Source organism: Podarcis erhardii, assembly GCF_964252035.2.
Source record: "Podarcis erhardii genome assembly, chromosome: 11".
NCBI lineage: Eukaryota > Metazoa > Chordata > Lepidosauria > Squamata > Lacertidae > Podarcis > Podarcis erhardii.
Window position 1 is genome coordinate 52,649,546 of NC_138501.1, and position 15,768 is coordinate 52,665,313.

General features: G+C 47.4%; 1 protein-coding gene and 1 long non-coding RNA gene across 2 annotated transcripts in view; one reads left to right on the forward strand and one right to left on the reverse strand.

Moving 5' to 3' along the window:
- Positions 1 to 5,475, reverse strand: part of KIAA1328 — a 213,248-nt gene extending 207,773 nt beyond the window's left edge. The window contains exon 1 of the mRNA XM_081881502.1: positions 5,044 to 5,475. The gene's annotated coding sequence lies outside the window, so the exon portion shown is untranslated. The remainder of the gene's footprint in view (positions 1 to 5,043) is intronic.
- On the forward strand, positions 77 to 15,503 carry LOC309352874. Its single transcript, XR_014161430.1, has 4 exons — positions 77 to 447; positions 6,619 to 7,168; positions 8,060 to 8,318; positions 15,211 to 15,503. It is a non-coding gene; the product is annotated as an uncharacterized lncRNA (long non-coding RNA).
- Positions 15,504 to 15,768: the final 265 nt, after the last annotated feature.

A 15,768-nucleotide genomic window follows, 5' to 3' on the forward strand; every position in this document is an offset into this window, starting at 1 on the left:
TGCCCAGATACGGCGCAAGTGACGCGCTGTCGTAGGAGCCGGCCAATGGGGAGGACTCGGAACGGACGGGGGGGGGGAGAAAGGGAGGAGGAGGTGAAGCCGGCTCTCCCATTGCCTTCTGGGAGTCGTAGTGCCTGCTCCCCATTCCTTCCCCCTACAGAACGGCCGCCGAATGGAACTGAATGAAACGGAGGACTGCGATTCCCGAAAGCCACCGCGGCGGGGCTTCTGAGCTACGGGTCGCGTGAAGGGGCAAAACGCGCTCACCTGGTCCTGCCGCCTCCCCCTTTGGCTGTTGGTACAGGTGTGCAGGTGCAGGTGAAGGGGCTGATGCGGGAGGGAGGAGGAGGCCGAGGATGGAGGAGAAGGCCCTGCGCAGCGTGAGCAGCTCCAGCAGCACCAAGCCCTACCTGGAGAAGCTCACCCTGGGGGTGACCCGCATCCTAGGTAAGGCGGAGGTGGCATCCCTGGTTGCCATGGAAACGGCCGAGGGATGGAGCCGCAAAGAGCCTTTCTTCCCTCTCTTGCTCATTGCATGGCGCTTTCCCCTCAAATCAGCCCTGTGAGGGAGGCCAGGATAACCTATATTTTCCTATATTTTCCCTCAAAACAGCCCTGTGAGGGAGGCCAGGCTGACCTATATTTTCCTATATTTTTCCTCACAACAGCCCTGGGAGGGAGGCCAGGATAACCTATATTTTCCTATATTTTCCCTCAAAACAGCCCTGTGAGGGAGGCCAGGCTGTCCTATATTTTCCTATATTTTTCCTCACAACAGCCCTGGGAGGGAGGCCAGGCTGTCCTATATTTTCCTATATTTTCCCTCAAAACAGCCCTGGGAGGGAGGCCAGGCTGACCTATATTTTCCTATATTTTCCCTCACAACAGCCCTGTGAGGGAGGCCAGGCTGACCTATATTTTCCTATATTTTCCCTCACAACAGCCCTGTGAGGGAGGCCAGGCTGACCTATATTTTCCTATATTTTCCCTCACAACAGCCCTGGGAGGGAGGCCAGGCTGACCTATATTTTCCTATATTTTCCCTCACAACAGCCCTGGGAGGGAGGCCAGGCTGACCTATATTTTCCTATATTTTCCCTCAAAACAGCCCTGTGAGGGAGGCCAGGCTGACCTATATTTTCCTATATTTTTCCTCAAAACAGCCCTGGGAGGGAGGCCAGGCTGACCTATATTTTCCTATATTTTTCCTCAAAACAGCCCTGGGAGGGAGGCCAGGCTGACCTATATTTTCCTATATTTTCCCTCAAAACAGCCCTGTGAGGGAGGCCAGGCTGTCCTATATTTTCCCTCAAAACAGCCCTGTGAGGGAGGCCAGGCTGACCTATATTTTCCTATATTTTTCCTCAAAACAGCCCTGTGAGGGAGGCCAGGCTGACCTATATTTTTCCTATATTTTTCCTCACAACAGCCCTGGGAGGGAGGCCAGGCTGACCTATATTTTCCTATATTTTTCCTCACAACAGCCCTGTGAGGGAGGCCAGGCTGTCCTATATTTTCCTATATTTTCCCTCAAAACAGCCCTGGGAGGGAGGCCAGGCTGACCTATATTTTCCTATATTTTTCCTCACAACAGCCCTGGGAGGGAGGCCAGGCTGACCTATATTTTCCTATATTTTCCCTCAAAACAGCCCTGTGAGGGAGGCCAGGCTGACCTATATTTTCCTATATTTTTCCTCACAACAGCCCTGTGAGGGAGGCCAGGCTGACCTATATTTTCCTATATTTTTCCTCAAAACAGCCCTGGGAGGGAGGCCAGGCTGACCTATATTTTCCTATATTTTTCCTCACAACAGCCCTGTGAGGGAGGCCAGGCTGACCTATATTTTCCTATATTTTTCCTCACAACAGCCCTGTGAGGGAGGCCAGGCTGTCCTATATTTTCCTATATTTTTCCTCAAAACAGCCCTGTGAGGGAGGCCAGGCTGACCTATATTTTCCTATATTTTTCCTCACAACAGCCCTGTGAGGGAGGCCAGGCTGACCTATATTTTTCCTCAAAACAGCCCTGGGAGGGAGGCCAGGCTGACCTATATTTTCCTATATTTTTCCTCACAACAGCCCTGGGAGGGAGGCCAGGCTGTCCTATATTTTCCCTCAAAACAGCCCTGGGAGGGAGGCCAGGCTGTCCTATATTTTCCCTCAAAACAGCCCTGTGAGGGAGGCCAGGCTGACCTATATTTTCCCTCAAAACAGCCCTGGGAGGGAGGCCAGGCTGACCTATATTTTCCTATATTTTTCCTCACAACAGCCCTGGGAGGGAGGCCAGGCTGACCTATATTTTTCCTATATTTTTCCTCACAACAGCCCTGTGAGGGAGGCCAGGCTGACCTATATTTTCCTATATTTTTCCTCACAACAGCCCTGGGAGGGAGGCCAGGCTGACCTATATTTTCCTATATTTTTCCTCACAACAGCCCTGGGAGGGAGGCCAGGCTGACCTATATTTTTCCTATATTTTTCCTCACAACAGCCCTGTGAGGGAGGCCAGGCTGACCTATATTTTCCTATATTTTTCCTCACAACAGCCCTGGGAGGGAGGCCAGGCTGACCTATATTTTCCTATATTTTTCCTCACAACAGCCCTGGGAGGGAGGCCAGGCTGACCTATATTTTTCCTATATTTTTCCTCACAACAGCCCTGTGAGGGAGGCCAGGCTGACCTATATTTTCCTATATTTTTCCTCACAACAGCCCTGGGAGGGAGGCCAGGCTGACCTATATTTTCCTATATTTTTCCTCACAACAGCCCTGGGAGGGAGGCCAGGCTGACCTATATTTTTCCTATATTTTTCCTCACAACAGCCCTGTGAGGGAGGCCAGGCTGACCTATATTTTCCTATATTTTCCCTCACAACAGCCCTGGGAGGGAGGCCAGGCTGTCCTATATTTTCCTATATTTTCCCTCAAAACAACCCTGTGAGGTAATTTCTTCTCCCCTCCCCCACCTTCCCCAACCTCCTTTCCCTCAAGACTTTTCCTTCTGGTTTTCCCTTTCCTGTTTTGTGGGGCCCATTGCAGTTGGACCCCCTCCTAAAGTGGCTCTCTGCTATCAAGCTAGCTTCCTTCCGGGCTTGAGAATCTCCGCAGCCAGTTAATTCCTCGCAGCCTAACCTGCCTCCCAGGGTCGTTGTGATGACAAAATGTGGGAGAAGATAATGACATTCAGAATCTTGCGCTCCTCTGAGCAAAAGTGGGAAATAAATGCATGAACAAAAATGTGTCAGGGCTACTTATTTTATTGCATTTTTATTGCACGTTTACCTCCAAGGAGCCCAGTGTGGCATAGATGGTTCTCGCCCTCCTCATTTAATCACCAAAACAACACTGTGAGGTAGGTTAGACAGGCACTGACTGACACCCACCCACCGCCAGTCACCTAGTGAACTTCATGGCCAAGTGGGGATTCGAACTCTGGTCTCCCAAGTCTCAGCCAACACTCTAGCCACTGCACCACACTGCCTCTCCTTTGACCTTGCTATGGCATAAAATCCTGCCTGGACCATCTCATGTTTTGGACCTGACCTTCAGAACACTTGCCCCCCCAAATAAGTTACCTTTGCTTGGAGGAAAAATACCTGCTCCGTTTTCCTCTTTTTAAAGGACTGCCTTCTCCAAAGTGTACATGGCTCTTTTAATAGTGTAATCTTCTGTTCTGCCCTTGGGATATTTCTAATCTAACATCCAGGCTTTTAAGACAGAATTTCCCGTTTGATCTAGGATTTGGTTCAGGCCCCTTCTGAACCTGCCGCTCACTTATCCCTCGAAACCTTTGTGCAACCTCCGTCCCCCGTCCTGCCTGTCTTCCCTTTGATCTCAGGAGAACCAAATTTATTCTGTTTATAATTTGCCGGCTTGTTAAATGCTCCCGTGGCAGTGGTGCGGAGGAGGAAGGCCCCGCTGGATGACTGGCCCTTTCCATAAAGGAGATCTGTATTTTCGTATTAAGGCTGGAACTAAATGATTTTAGGCGTGAACCCCAGAATAGAGCACCGGAGACTGTTTTGCAGGGAGCCCAGGGGGATGAACTAAATGACCTAACAGGATTTCCCCCATCTTTTACCTTTGATGCTTCAAAGGGCTCCCTAAGGGTGGGGCCGCCTATCTGTCCTCTTCTATTTTCCATGCAGGAACCTAAGATCTGCCTGCTTGATAGCTTCCAAACACCTTGTGCTGTGCAGCGACTTTCTTCCTCTAATTCCGTCTTCCCCCAAACCAGTGACCTCTGGGAGATTTGGAGCTGATGGAAGCTGTAATGCAGTGGTGTTATGGACTGGCTGGATGCAGAGAAGTGGTGGGAGGCACAAGCTGGGGAACCCCCAAGGGAACCCCCAGGGGAAGAAGGCTCTTGGAATCAGAAACAAAGAAAAGCCCTCAACTACTAGGACCCAAATTATCTCAGGGCCTTCCTGATTCCTGGTTCTTCAAGCACTGAGAATCTCTGGTGCTTCCCAGCACCCCCAGTTTCATCTAGTCTTCACTCGGGATGTACCCTTTAGTGTGACAAGCCAAGCCCTGTGGAACTCCCTGCTACTAGAGGTTTGTCAGGGACCAGCCCTCCCTTCCTTCAGAGATCTTTGGAAAGCTTTGTTTGGTTGTACATTTACAAACTCTGTGAGAGGTGTGAGCTTGCTTTTGTCGTGTAATGTTACTGATATTAGGTGTAATTTGAGACAAACATGTGCCTATCAGCAGAAAGAAAGCTTTCTCTTTTCTGATGTTATATATTTGTTAGAGTTCAAAATCCCTCTTCGCAACAACAGGTCATGGAGAACTGTAGAATAATAGCCAATGCTCCTGAAAAGAAGCATGCATGCAGTTTCTGGCAATATTCCCAAAAATTATTTTTATACTATACTGAAATGTTTAAATGTTTTTTTATTTTCCCCACCACACTTGCCATTCTCCCCTGCCACCCCCTTTGAGAAACACTACTCTCAGGGGTGTTGGACATGTCCCCACCAATTATTCTCTCTCTGTTAAATTGGGCTATAATGATGAACTGAAGAATCAGGGGAATCTCACCTGCTGTTGGGTCCTGCTTTGAAGAGCACCCTCCGTGTGTGCGACGCACCCTTCCTCTTGATGCTGCCGCTCTGATAGCTGTTAGTTTAGGAGGCACGAGTTTTCAGGGCATGTAATCCAGGGCAGCAGAGAACCGGACATAGCGATGACATCAGGCAGCAGGCAGGCAGCTCAAGAAGAGGAGCAATGCAAACCTGGACAGAGCTGGCTCTGCGAATGCAAAGTTATAGATGCAGCAGGGCAAGGGGTCAGTCTTGACATAGGCCGACAAGAATGCTGAGGGGGAGAGATGATAGGGCTCTCAGGCAACAGCTGGATACTGCAGGCCTGTTTCTGTCCATCGGGGCCAAGCAAAGTATAGGAGAAAGACAAATGTTGGAAGCAGTATAACGGACAAGAGGGCCAGCTGCACATCAAGGCTTGTTTGTTTATTAAATTTGTACACTGCCCTACACAACATAAAACCACAGTATGAAAAGCACAAAATACAAGTTAGAAATAAAAACAAGAAGAACAAACCAATAACAACCTCTCTTGTTTGCAGGCTAGCACACTCCACAAAGCAAGGATGCCCTCCAGATGTTGGGAAAGGATTGTAGTTTAATGGTAGAACATCTGCATTACATGCAGAAAGTCCCAGGTTCAATCTCCATCTTTTGCAGGTAGAGAGCTTCCCTGCCTGAAACCCTGGAGAGCATCTGAACCCTGGAGACAATGGTGAACTAGGTGGCCCAACAGTCTGGTTGAACATAAGGCAGCTTCCCATGTCCCAGTGTTGCAGTACTCCAACTCCCATTTCTGCACATATAGAATCCTAGCTGCTATTGTTACATACAGAAACAACTTTAACTAATTATAACTGAGCGCAGGTCACCACAACCAAAAACTGCAGTATCTAGCTCACCTTGCAATGATAAACCCTAAATTGAGACAAGACAATTTAAGGGAAATTCACCAGAAACTATTCACTTTGGTTATTGTTAGTGGCTGCGTACATGCCATAACATTACAGCACATGACCCCCCCTCCCCCCCAAGAATCATGGGAACTGTAGTTTAAACTTAAACACAGTGCTATAGGTCCCAATGCAACACATGACTGGCTTATCCTAGAGATCACTGCATGCAAAAACTTGCAGTGCCAGAAGTTGTTGAGCCTAATATTTACCTTGGAATCCCAACCATCTCTGCCCAGGACAATGTAAGACACCCTGGACTCAGTCATTCAATCAGTTACGTTGAGACTCAGTTAAATTGTCCTGTACCCTAGGGCCCCTCTTTTCAAGTTTGTCTAGATCACGGAGCACCAGTTGGTGGAACTGTGTGATAGATGGGTTGGAATTAGGTGGAATGAAGGAAGATTCGGGTTTAAATTGCTATAAAGGCTGATCATTAGATCCAAACATATCACGTAGCTTGACATTGTGCATGAGCTTTTACACACTTTCTGCTGTGGTGCGAAAGGCATTATAACGAGGCTTGGGCACAAAACCCAGTCCTAGCTGTAAGACCTGTTCTTCCTCCGATGTTGAGGTGCGGGATGAGTTGTAGACTATTAATATCTCTTCCTTTGCAGGGTACGTCTGCCCCCTTGAAAATCCTGTTTATCGTCTCTGAATCTGTTTCTGGAGTAAAGGATGTAAAGTGGAATATCGTTCATCTATGGCCGACTGCGATGTGATGCTAAGAGTCACTAGCAGACCTGGTTACGTTAAAAGATCTGGGTCTAGAGTCAGGCTAGCTACTTATCCAGACCTCATGGCGAGTTCTTTTTGCTGAGTTGCTCTTCAGGTGCCCTTATGTCCAAAGGGGATCCAAGTGAGCTAACCAACCAGCGGGCCATTTCCCCTCTTGCAGGATGGCTTTCTTCTTAAAGAAGAAGAAAAAAGGTTCATCAGAAGTTTATCCAGTTAATTTACAAGAGAGTGTCGCCCAGGACCCTGCTGTCCAAAGAACATACCAACTCTTGCCAGTGCTGGTGAAGCCTCCTCAAGCCCGTGCAGAGGCCTGGAGGAAGAACCAAGTCCAGCCAGTTGTTTTCCCTGAGTTACTACAGCACCAGGCCAGTACAGTTCAGCGGGTCAGCAGCAGACCAGACGAAAAGCATTCTGGGCCAGTGTTCCCAGGTGAGTAGGCAGAACCAGATCCCTTTCGGGTTCCTCTTTTCAAGGCCTGCATCATACGAGGCTGGTGTCTCTCTTGGTTTCCTTTTATCTCTGGGCACAAGCCCCACCTACCCCATCCCTGAATAAACATAGTTTAGAGGTCCTGGGCCCTAAGGAAGTCAGGTTATCCTCTACCAGGGCCAGGGCCTTCTCAGTGATGGCTGTGACCTGATAGAATGCTCTGTCCCATGAGACCAGGGCCCTGCAGGATTTAACCTCCTTCCGCAGGGCCCGTAAGACAGAGCTATTCTGCCTTGCTTTCAATTTGAACTGATCTTTTATTCCCCTTCCTTCCCTCCCTCTCCCCTTTTTATGAAGATTACCTGCTCTGGGATCCCACAGCTAATTCTCCCCTGGTCTCCTCACTGGCCCAAGTAGGACTAATTTAGCCAGCTAGCCCTGGTGATCATCTAATGTTTATTGGATGGATTTCCCCCCTAAATTGATTTTTGAATTCTGAATTTATTGTTATTCATGTTTCATACTGTATTTTATGCTTTTTTGTTGTTGTTGCATAAATCAAGTGTTTTAATTTTGTTGTTAGCCGCCCTGAGCCCAGTTTTCTGAACCAGGAAGAGCGGGGTATAAATAAAAAAAATATTATTATTATTATAGCATGTCCATGGCTACAGCCTGCACCAATAAAATCACGCATCCACTGTTGCGTGGGGCCACAGCGGCGCAAAAATGTGGTTACAAAGCACGGATCCACATGGATCCTCAGGATTTTTGCATTGGGATACTCCAAACTCACCGTCAAATCACATGTCACAGCATGAACCACAAAAATCATATATCCACTGTTTCATTCAGAACATTTTTTTTTTCTTGTTTTCCTCCTCTAAAAACTAGGTGCATCTTATGGAGCGAAAGATACAGTTTTAGTTTGGCATTTGTGTTCCCTTTTAATAAGAATAATAAGTGCTGGGGAGGCCAGAGATTCACACTGTGGCCTGAAATAACAAGGTGGAGCCGGTAGTCTTCCCAGAGCTGGTACAGCGCCAGACCAGCACCCTTCAGCCAGTCAACAGAAGGCCACACTCCAGGCAGCAGCAGCACTTGCCCCTGCTGAAAACGAAGAGCCCCAAGGATTCTGGGCCAGTGTTCCCAGGTGAGTAGGCAGAACCAGATCCCTTTCGGGTTCCCCATGGCAAGGCCTGCGTCATACAAGGCTGGGGTCTCTCTTGGTTTCCTTGATCTCTGGGCACAATTCCCACCCACTGCACACCTCCTTTTTAAAGAGACGTGTAACATGGAGCAGGGACTTCTGGGGGGCTGGCCCTCTTCTGCATTGCTGAGGATTGGACTAGGTGGCCCCGCAGGTCCCTTCAGATGCTACAGTTCTATGATCCCTGTTCAGATACGGCATGCATCCACTCATCGCAACAGTCAAGAAGCCCTCTGACAAAGAACTTGCCCTGTTTTTTCGTGTATAAGATGAGGTTTTTGTGGAGTATGGTGGTTAAAAGGTTAACCCCTAGTGGTGTCCTGTATCTGGGGGTGGAGCTTCGTTCGGGAAGCTGCGTCAGTTCTTTGTCTGTAAGTTACTTTCAGTTTTTACACTGTGAGACACAGAGCGTGTGTTTTGTGCTCCGGCACAGAGAATGTCTCCACGTTCTGATGGATTTATTGCTTGTAAATAAACGCTGTTAAAGAGAGAACAGCTTGTGGACTCTTCCTTACTCTTTCTCATACGGAGGCAACGCTGCGACTCTGCATACTGCTTAAGGTAGCTCCTGACTAAAGCCTGCGCTGAGAAACACAGCAGAAGTGGAACTTATTGAAATATTTGGTCAGGTAGCAGGTTTTAAATTAAATAAACATAAGACAAAGGTGTTGGAAAAAAATCTTACGGTGGGGGAAAAAGACAGTTTTCAAAGAGAAACTGGTTTGGAAATTACTAAAAAGGTAAAATATCTGGGGGTGAATTTAACATCTAAGAATGTGAATCTATTTAAAGATAATTATGAGAAATGCTGGGCCGAAGTGAAGAAAGATTTCGATATATGGTCAAGATTGAGACTCTCCTTGTTAGGCCGAATTGCTGTTATCAAGATGAATGTATTGCCGAGATTGTTGTTTCTGTTCCAGACATTGCAAATTCTAGATAAGATGGACTGTTTCAAGAAGTGGCAGAAAGATATATCTAAATTTGTCTGGCAGGGCAAAAAACCCAGAATAAAATTTAAGATTTTGACTGATGCAAAGGATAGAGGGGGCTTTGCCCTGCCGGACTTAAAACTTTACTATGAAGCAGCAGCTTTTTGCTGGCTGAAACCATGGCTACTTCTTGAGAATACAGACATTCTGGACCTGGAAGGTTATGATAATAGTTTTGGTTGGCATGCATATTTATGGTACGATAAGGTAAAGGTACATAGAAATTTTAAAAACCATATTGTTAGGAAAGCATTGTATAATGTATGGAATCGATATAAAGATTTGTTTGAAAGTAAAACCCCCAGGTGGTTGTCACCAATGGAAGCCAAGGCGGTAAAAAGACTGAATATGGATACAGATTGGCCAAAATATTGTGAGATTATAGAATACGATGGTGAAAAGTTGAAACTACAGAGTTTTGAGAAATTGAAACCTAAAGTCCGAGATTGGTTACATTATTACCAGATCAATGAAACTTTTAAGCAGGACAGAAAACTAGGATTTCAGAAGGAGAGGTCAAAGTTAGAAACAGAATTGCTAGAACCCAATACTAAGAACTTGTCTAGAATGTATAATCTGCTGCTAAAATGGAACACACAGGATGAAACGGTTAAATCAGCTATGATTAAGTGGGCACAGGATATTGGTCATGATATTATGTTTGCTGACTGGGAGCAGTTATGGACCACAGGTATTAAATTTACGGCATGTAGTGCCTTGAAAGAGAACATAATGAAAATGATCTATAGGTGGTACATGACCCCAGTCAAGCTTGCAAAGATATATCATTTGCCCAATAACAATTGTTGGAAGTGCAATGAATGTGAAGGAACTTTTTATCACCTTTGGTGGACCTGCCCAAAGATTAAGGCCTACTGGGAAATGATCTATAATGAAATTAAGAAAATCCTTAAGTGGACATTTGTAAAGAAACCGGAGGCTTTTCTCCTGGGCATGGTCGGCCAATTGGTACCAAAGAAAGATAGGACCTTTTTTATGTATGCAACAACAGCAGCAAGAATCCTTTTGGCGAAGTATTGGAAGACTAAAGAATTACCTACTCTGGAAGAATGGCAGATCAAGGTGACTGAATTTATGGGACTGGCAGAGATGACCGGCAGAATCCGTGACCAGAGGAAAGAGACAGTGGAGGAGGACTGGAAAAAATTTAAAATCTATCTTAAAAATTGTTGTAAAATTTCGGAATGTTAAGATGTCAAGGGATTGGATACAAAGAATTACAGCTATAAATTGAAATTTATAAAATAGAATTTTTTTTTTTAAAGAGAATTAAATATAAAAATGGGATGAAGAATTGCTAAAAATTTTAAAATATGGATGCAGTGAAGGGGAGGTTTGGGGAAGTCGTGTTATGTTTATTTGTTTTTTGTTTATGTTGTAAAATCAATAAAAATTATTTTTTTAAAAAAAAAAAAAGAGAGAGAAACACAGCAGAAGTTTTGCGCAGAGGGAGTGTACTGGACACGCAGTTATTCACAGGTTATGGGGAGTAACATTTCTTTTGCCGGGTGTGAGAAGAGACCACAAGGAAAGAGGCCAGCTTTGAACTCCTGCCTGAGAAGGGGGCAGTCCTGAGTTCGCTGGTGAAGCAAGAGCTTGCAGCAGACTACGTCTTCAGAGGACCAGCTGGCAGAAGCATGAGTAAAGCTTATAAGCCCCGAGGGAAGATGGCACAGGCTCAAGAGGCTTTTAACGTGCCCTTTGGGAAGCTAACTGGCCCCAACTGGGATGAGTGGTCCGTCAGAATGAAGTACTGGCTGCTGGGAGAACAGCTCTGGTCTTGCATGCATCCCCCACTACCTCAAGCTGCTGGGAAAGCTAGTGAGGCTATGCTGGTCCCGGGGGGTTACCGTGTGGCATGGTATGTGTCAGGTCCTGGGTTGAGGGTCTGGAGGCTGTCTGTCAAGGGTGAAGCGGGGTCCAAAGCAAGAAGCTGGGTGTGGTCAGGAACTCCAGAAGAGCAGGTCAGAGTGCTGGCAGGAACAGGTTTCCAGCGATGGTGCTCCCACAACCTGGGACTGGGACTGGGCTGACTGGCCATTATCTCCTCTGGGGCCTAAGGCGGTCCCAGCCTACAGGTGACTCGCCTCTCCTGGCCTTAAGGCGAGCACTCCTCCTGAGAGAACTTAGTTCCCTCCGCCTCTCTGCCCTGAGCCTCTGCAGCTCAGGAGAGGCTGGAGGGTGACTGGACCCAGAGGCAGACTCAGCTTCCCCTGACAGGGCTGGGAGAGGAGCACCTGCAGGCAACAGGTCCTCAATCACCTCCGGAACCAGAGTGGATTCATCTGGTGTCTGCTCCTGAGGATCTGGCACAGGTGCGGGCCCTTCAGATTCAAGCCCCTGCCCTGGCTCAGCCGGTCCTGGAGGCGGGCGGGGACTCCTGTGCAGGCTGGGATTCTTCAGGTTCAGCCTCTGAATCAGATTCCCAGGCCATCACAGAGACAGACGTGGCTGCAGCTCTGGAAAAGGAGCAGTGGGTGCTGGGCATACTAAAAGCAAGTGTGGATGCTTGGCTTTTGCCTCATGTAGAGGGCATTAAGGAGTCCCGGGTCGCTTGGCAGGCACTGGAGAAGGCGTTTGTAGCCACAGTGGGAGCCAAAGACCGAGAGGGGACTGTGAGCCCAGTGTGGGCTGAAAGGAGCCCAGCAAGGGCTGAAGGCAACGTTCCTGGAAGCTGTTCCTATGCTTCAACACATCTGTGCGATGAACAGGGAGAGAGGCAGAGAGCTGGGAGGAAAGCAGTGGCAAGCTGTTCCTCAGGAAGCTGGGCACCCAGGAATGGGGGTGCAGACAGCAGCTGTAAGAGCTCTGTTAAAGCCAAAGTCTCCAAGAGTTGTTTTCGCCGTGAGAGCTGTTCTGCAGAGGCTCGGGAATGCAAGGTCAGCCAGCAGAGAAAGCAGATAAGCGACGGTTCTCAGACAGCGAAGCTTGAGAACACCGGCAGAGGCCCTAGTGGGGGCGGAAGTGTTTCCATGGCAACGTTGGAACGTCAACAATCAGCCGCTCTCTCTTTTATCTTGGACAATGGAGCGACTCACACTCTAGTGCCATCTGGTGGGCTTCTTCAAAATTGCAAGTCTGTGACAAGTGGACGTTATGTGTCATTGGCTGATGGATCAAAGAGACAGTTAACTGAGACTGGCATGTTGTATTGTTCTTTTCTAGATCAAGAAGTCCAAGCTTTTGTGGTTCCTGAGATTGCCAACTGTCTTTTAAGTGTGTCCGCTCTTGTAGCTGATGGCTTCAGTGTAAAGTTTGCAAATAACGTGTTCTTTTTTCAGGGATGGGAAGAAGCTATACAGTACTGAGTGCAAAGATAGGCTGTTCATGGTGGAGATGCCTATTGCTAATGTTGCTGTTGCTGAACCCTCTGAAGAGGCACAAGTGCAGTGCGCAAATGTGCCACCACACAATGGTTGTGTACATCTTTGGCACAGGAGATTTTCCCACACAGGGTGGTCCTACGTTAAAAAGGCCCCAGAAAATACTGAGGGGTGTAAGTTTAAGAGATGTGACAAGTTCTTAGATTGCAGAGCCTTTAAACAATCTAAAGTAACCACATGCACATATCCTAGATCCACTAGAACAGGGATCTGCAACCTTTAAGACAAAAAGAGCCACTTGGACCCGTTTCCGAAGGAAAAACACTGGGAGCTGCAAAACCATTGTGACATTTAAAACAAATATATCTCCGGAGCCGCGATCTGACAGCGGGTGGGAAGGTGACGTCGGGATGGTGTGTGACTAACGCATGCACCGCCCCCATGCGACGCCATAGCCAGTACAGCGCCCGCCACAGTGGGGAGTGTCGGAGCACGCAATGCGCCTCCTCCCCTCGCTAGTATCCACCCCAGAGCCGCGGCAAAGGTGTAAAAGAGCCACATGCGGCTCCGGAGCCGCGGGTTGCAGATCCCTGCACTAGAAAGACCCGCAGGCCCTTTGAGCTAGTCCATGCAGATTTGTGTGGCCCCATGCAGGTAGCGTCTTTGGGTTCATCCAAACACGTTCTGTCGCTGATCGATGATTTTTTGAAAAACTCATGGATTTTTACAATCCGACACAAGAGTGAGGCTGCTGCGTTGATGAAAGATTGGATCACAGCAGTAGAGTTAAGATTTTCCACGAGATTGGTGTCCTTCCAAAGTGATAGAGGGGCAGAATTCACTGGGTCTGCGCTGCAGAATTTTTTCTGACAGAAGGAAATTAGTCACAGGCTAACAGCACTGCACAGTCCTCAACAGAATGGTGTTGCTGAGCATAAGAACAGGACACTGCAAGAGGCTGCGGCTGCCATGCTGTTTGACACAGGCCTGCCACAGCGCTTTTGGGCCGAGAGTTATAAATGTGCGGCCTTTGTACAGAACAGTGTTCAATGCAAGTGTAGGGGACACACCCTATTTTCTGCTGCACGGTAAGAAGCCCAAGGTGGATTTCTTGCATGTTTTTGGCTGTGAGGCATGGGTCCTCATTCCAAAGGACAATCGCAGAAAGGATGAACCAAGAGAAGATTATCTTTGTAGGGTATGAACCTAGGTCCAAGGCTTGGCATTTCGCATATCCAAGTGGCAATCAGTCTCAGCTGCTTATTAGCAGTAGTGCTGAGTTCTGTGAGCAAAGTGGATGGAAACGCCTGCATGGGAACCCAGATGTTCTTTCAGAGCAGTTTGACTCAGATGAGGAAGAATTTAAGTTCAGTGCGCTTTCTGAGGTTTGCAGAGAGCTGGAGTTCAAGAGATCTGCGGGCAGAACTGTTTGCCTGTCGTTTACGAAGACATTCAGCCTTGCCTCAAATTGGCAGAATCTGGGCAATTTAAGGCCAGGACCAAGCATCTAGACATTCATTTCCAGAATGTGTGTCAGAGTGTTCAAGAGGGATTAGTTGCGCTGAAATACTGTCCCTCAGCCAAGAACCTCGCTAATGGTTTTACAAAACCATTGAACTTCCAGCGTCATGGTGAGTTCTGTGAAGGTCTGTGTTTGGGGTAAGCTGTATTGCTTGTTTCCTTCCAGATGCAGGGCAAGAGGGGGTGTGGAGTATGGTGGTTAAAGGGTTAACCCCTAGTGGTGTCCTGTATCTGGGGGTGGAGCTTCATTCGGGAAGCTGCGTCAGTTCTTTGTGAGTGACTTTCAGCTTTTACGCTGAGAGATGCTGACACACAGCGTGTTTTGTGCTCCGGCACAGAGAACGTCTCCAAGTTCTGATGGATTTATTGCTTGTAAATAAATGCTGTTAAAGAGAGAACAGCTTGCGGACTCTTGCTTACTCTTTCCCACACGGAGGCAACACTGTGACTCTTCATACTGCTTAAGGTAGCACCCGACTAAAGCCTGCGCTGAGAAACACAGCAGAAGTTTTGCGCAGAGGGAGTGTACTGGACACACAGTTATTCAGTTTTCTACCCCAAAAATCATGTGTCAGATTGGGGTTCCTCTTATACATGGGTAGTGCTGAGGGGGGACAGGCGGTTGGTTGTAGCCTCCAGGAGGAGATTTCCAGCAGTGATTTCTTTGCTGTGGAAAGGGCTGTTGTTGATTGGCTGCTGCTGTGGCAATCAGGCAGTGCAATTTGATTAATGGCTACCCCCCCCTTAAAAAAAAAGCTCAACAACAACCCTGGGCAATCCCCCCCCCTCTCAAAAAAAGCTTAACAAGTCTTGGCAATTTCCCCCTATTTTCTAAATATTGAGTACCCAAAAATAGGGGGCGTCTTATACACAGGGACATGTTATACTCGGAAAAATACAGTACCTTTCCCTCTCATCCGCCTTATTTACTCCTCTCTCTCTCTCTCTCTCTCTCTCTCTCTCTATCTCTCTCTTAAGAACTCTCAGATGAAAACTTCGGGCAATTGTTGATGGGTAGGAAGATGCTGGGAGGAAGAACATTCAGAGAAACTTTGGAGATGATGGATGAGAGGGAAATTTTAGACACCATCCTCCAACACCCCCATCCACTTCCCCAGATGTGTGTGATGCAGGTTGGTTGATTGAACTCATGAGCTTTCCCCTGTTTGTTATGAAGAGATATACTTAAATTATGGGGTTGCTAAAATGCATATACAGTACCTATAAAGATGCGACTGTCCAACGAGGCCTTACAAATAGGGGGGGAGAGAAGGCAAGCAAAATGTGAGCTGAACTATTTAAAATGTTAAGATATGATGCTGTTATGGTTCTACACTCAATATGCCAGCAAGTTTGGAAAACTCAGCTGTGGCCAGAGGATTGGCGATCAGTCTACTTCCCAATCCGAAAGAAGGGCAGTGCCAAAGACTGCTCCAACTACCGCACAATTGCGCTCATTTCACACACAAGGTTATGCTTAAAATTCTACAAGGCAGGCGGACCGAGAACTCCCAGAAGTGCAAGCTGGATTTCAAA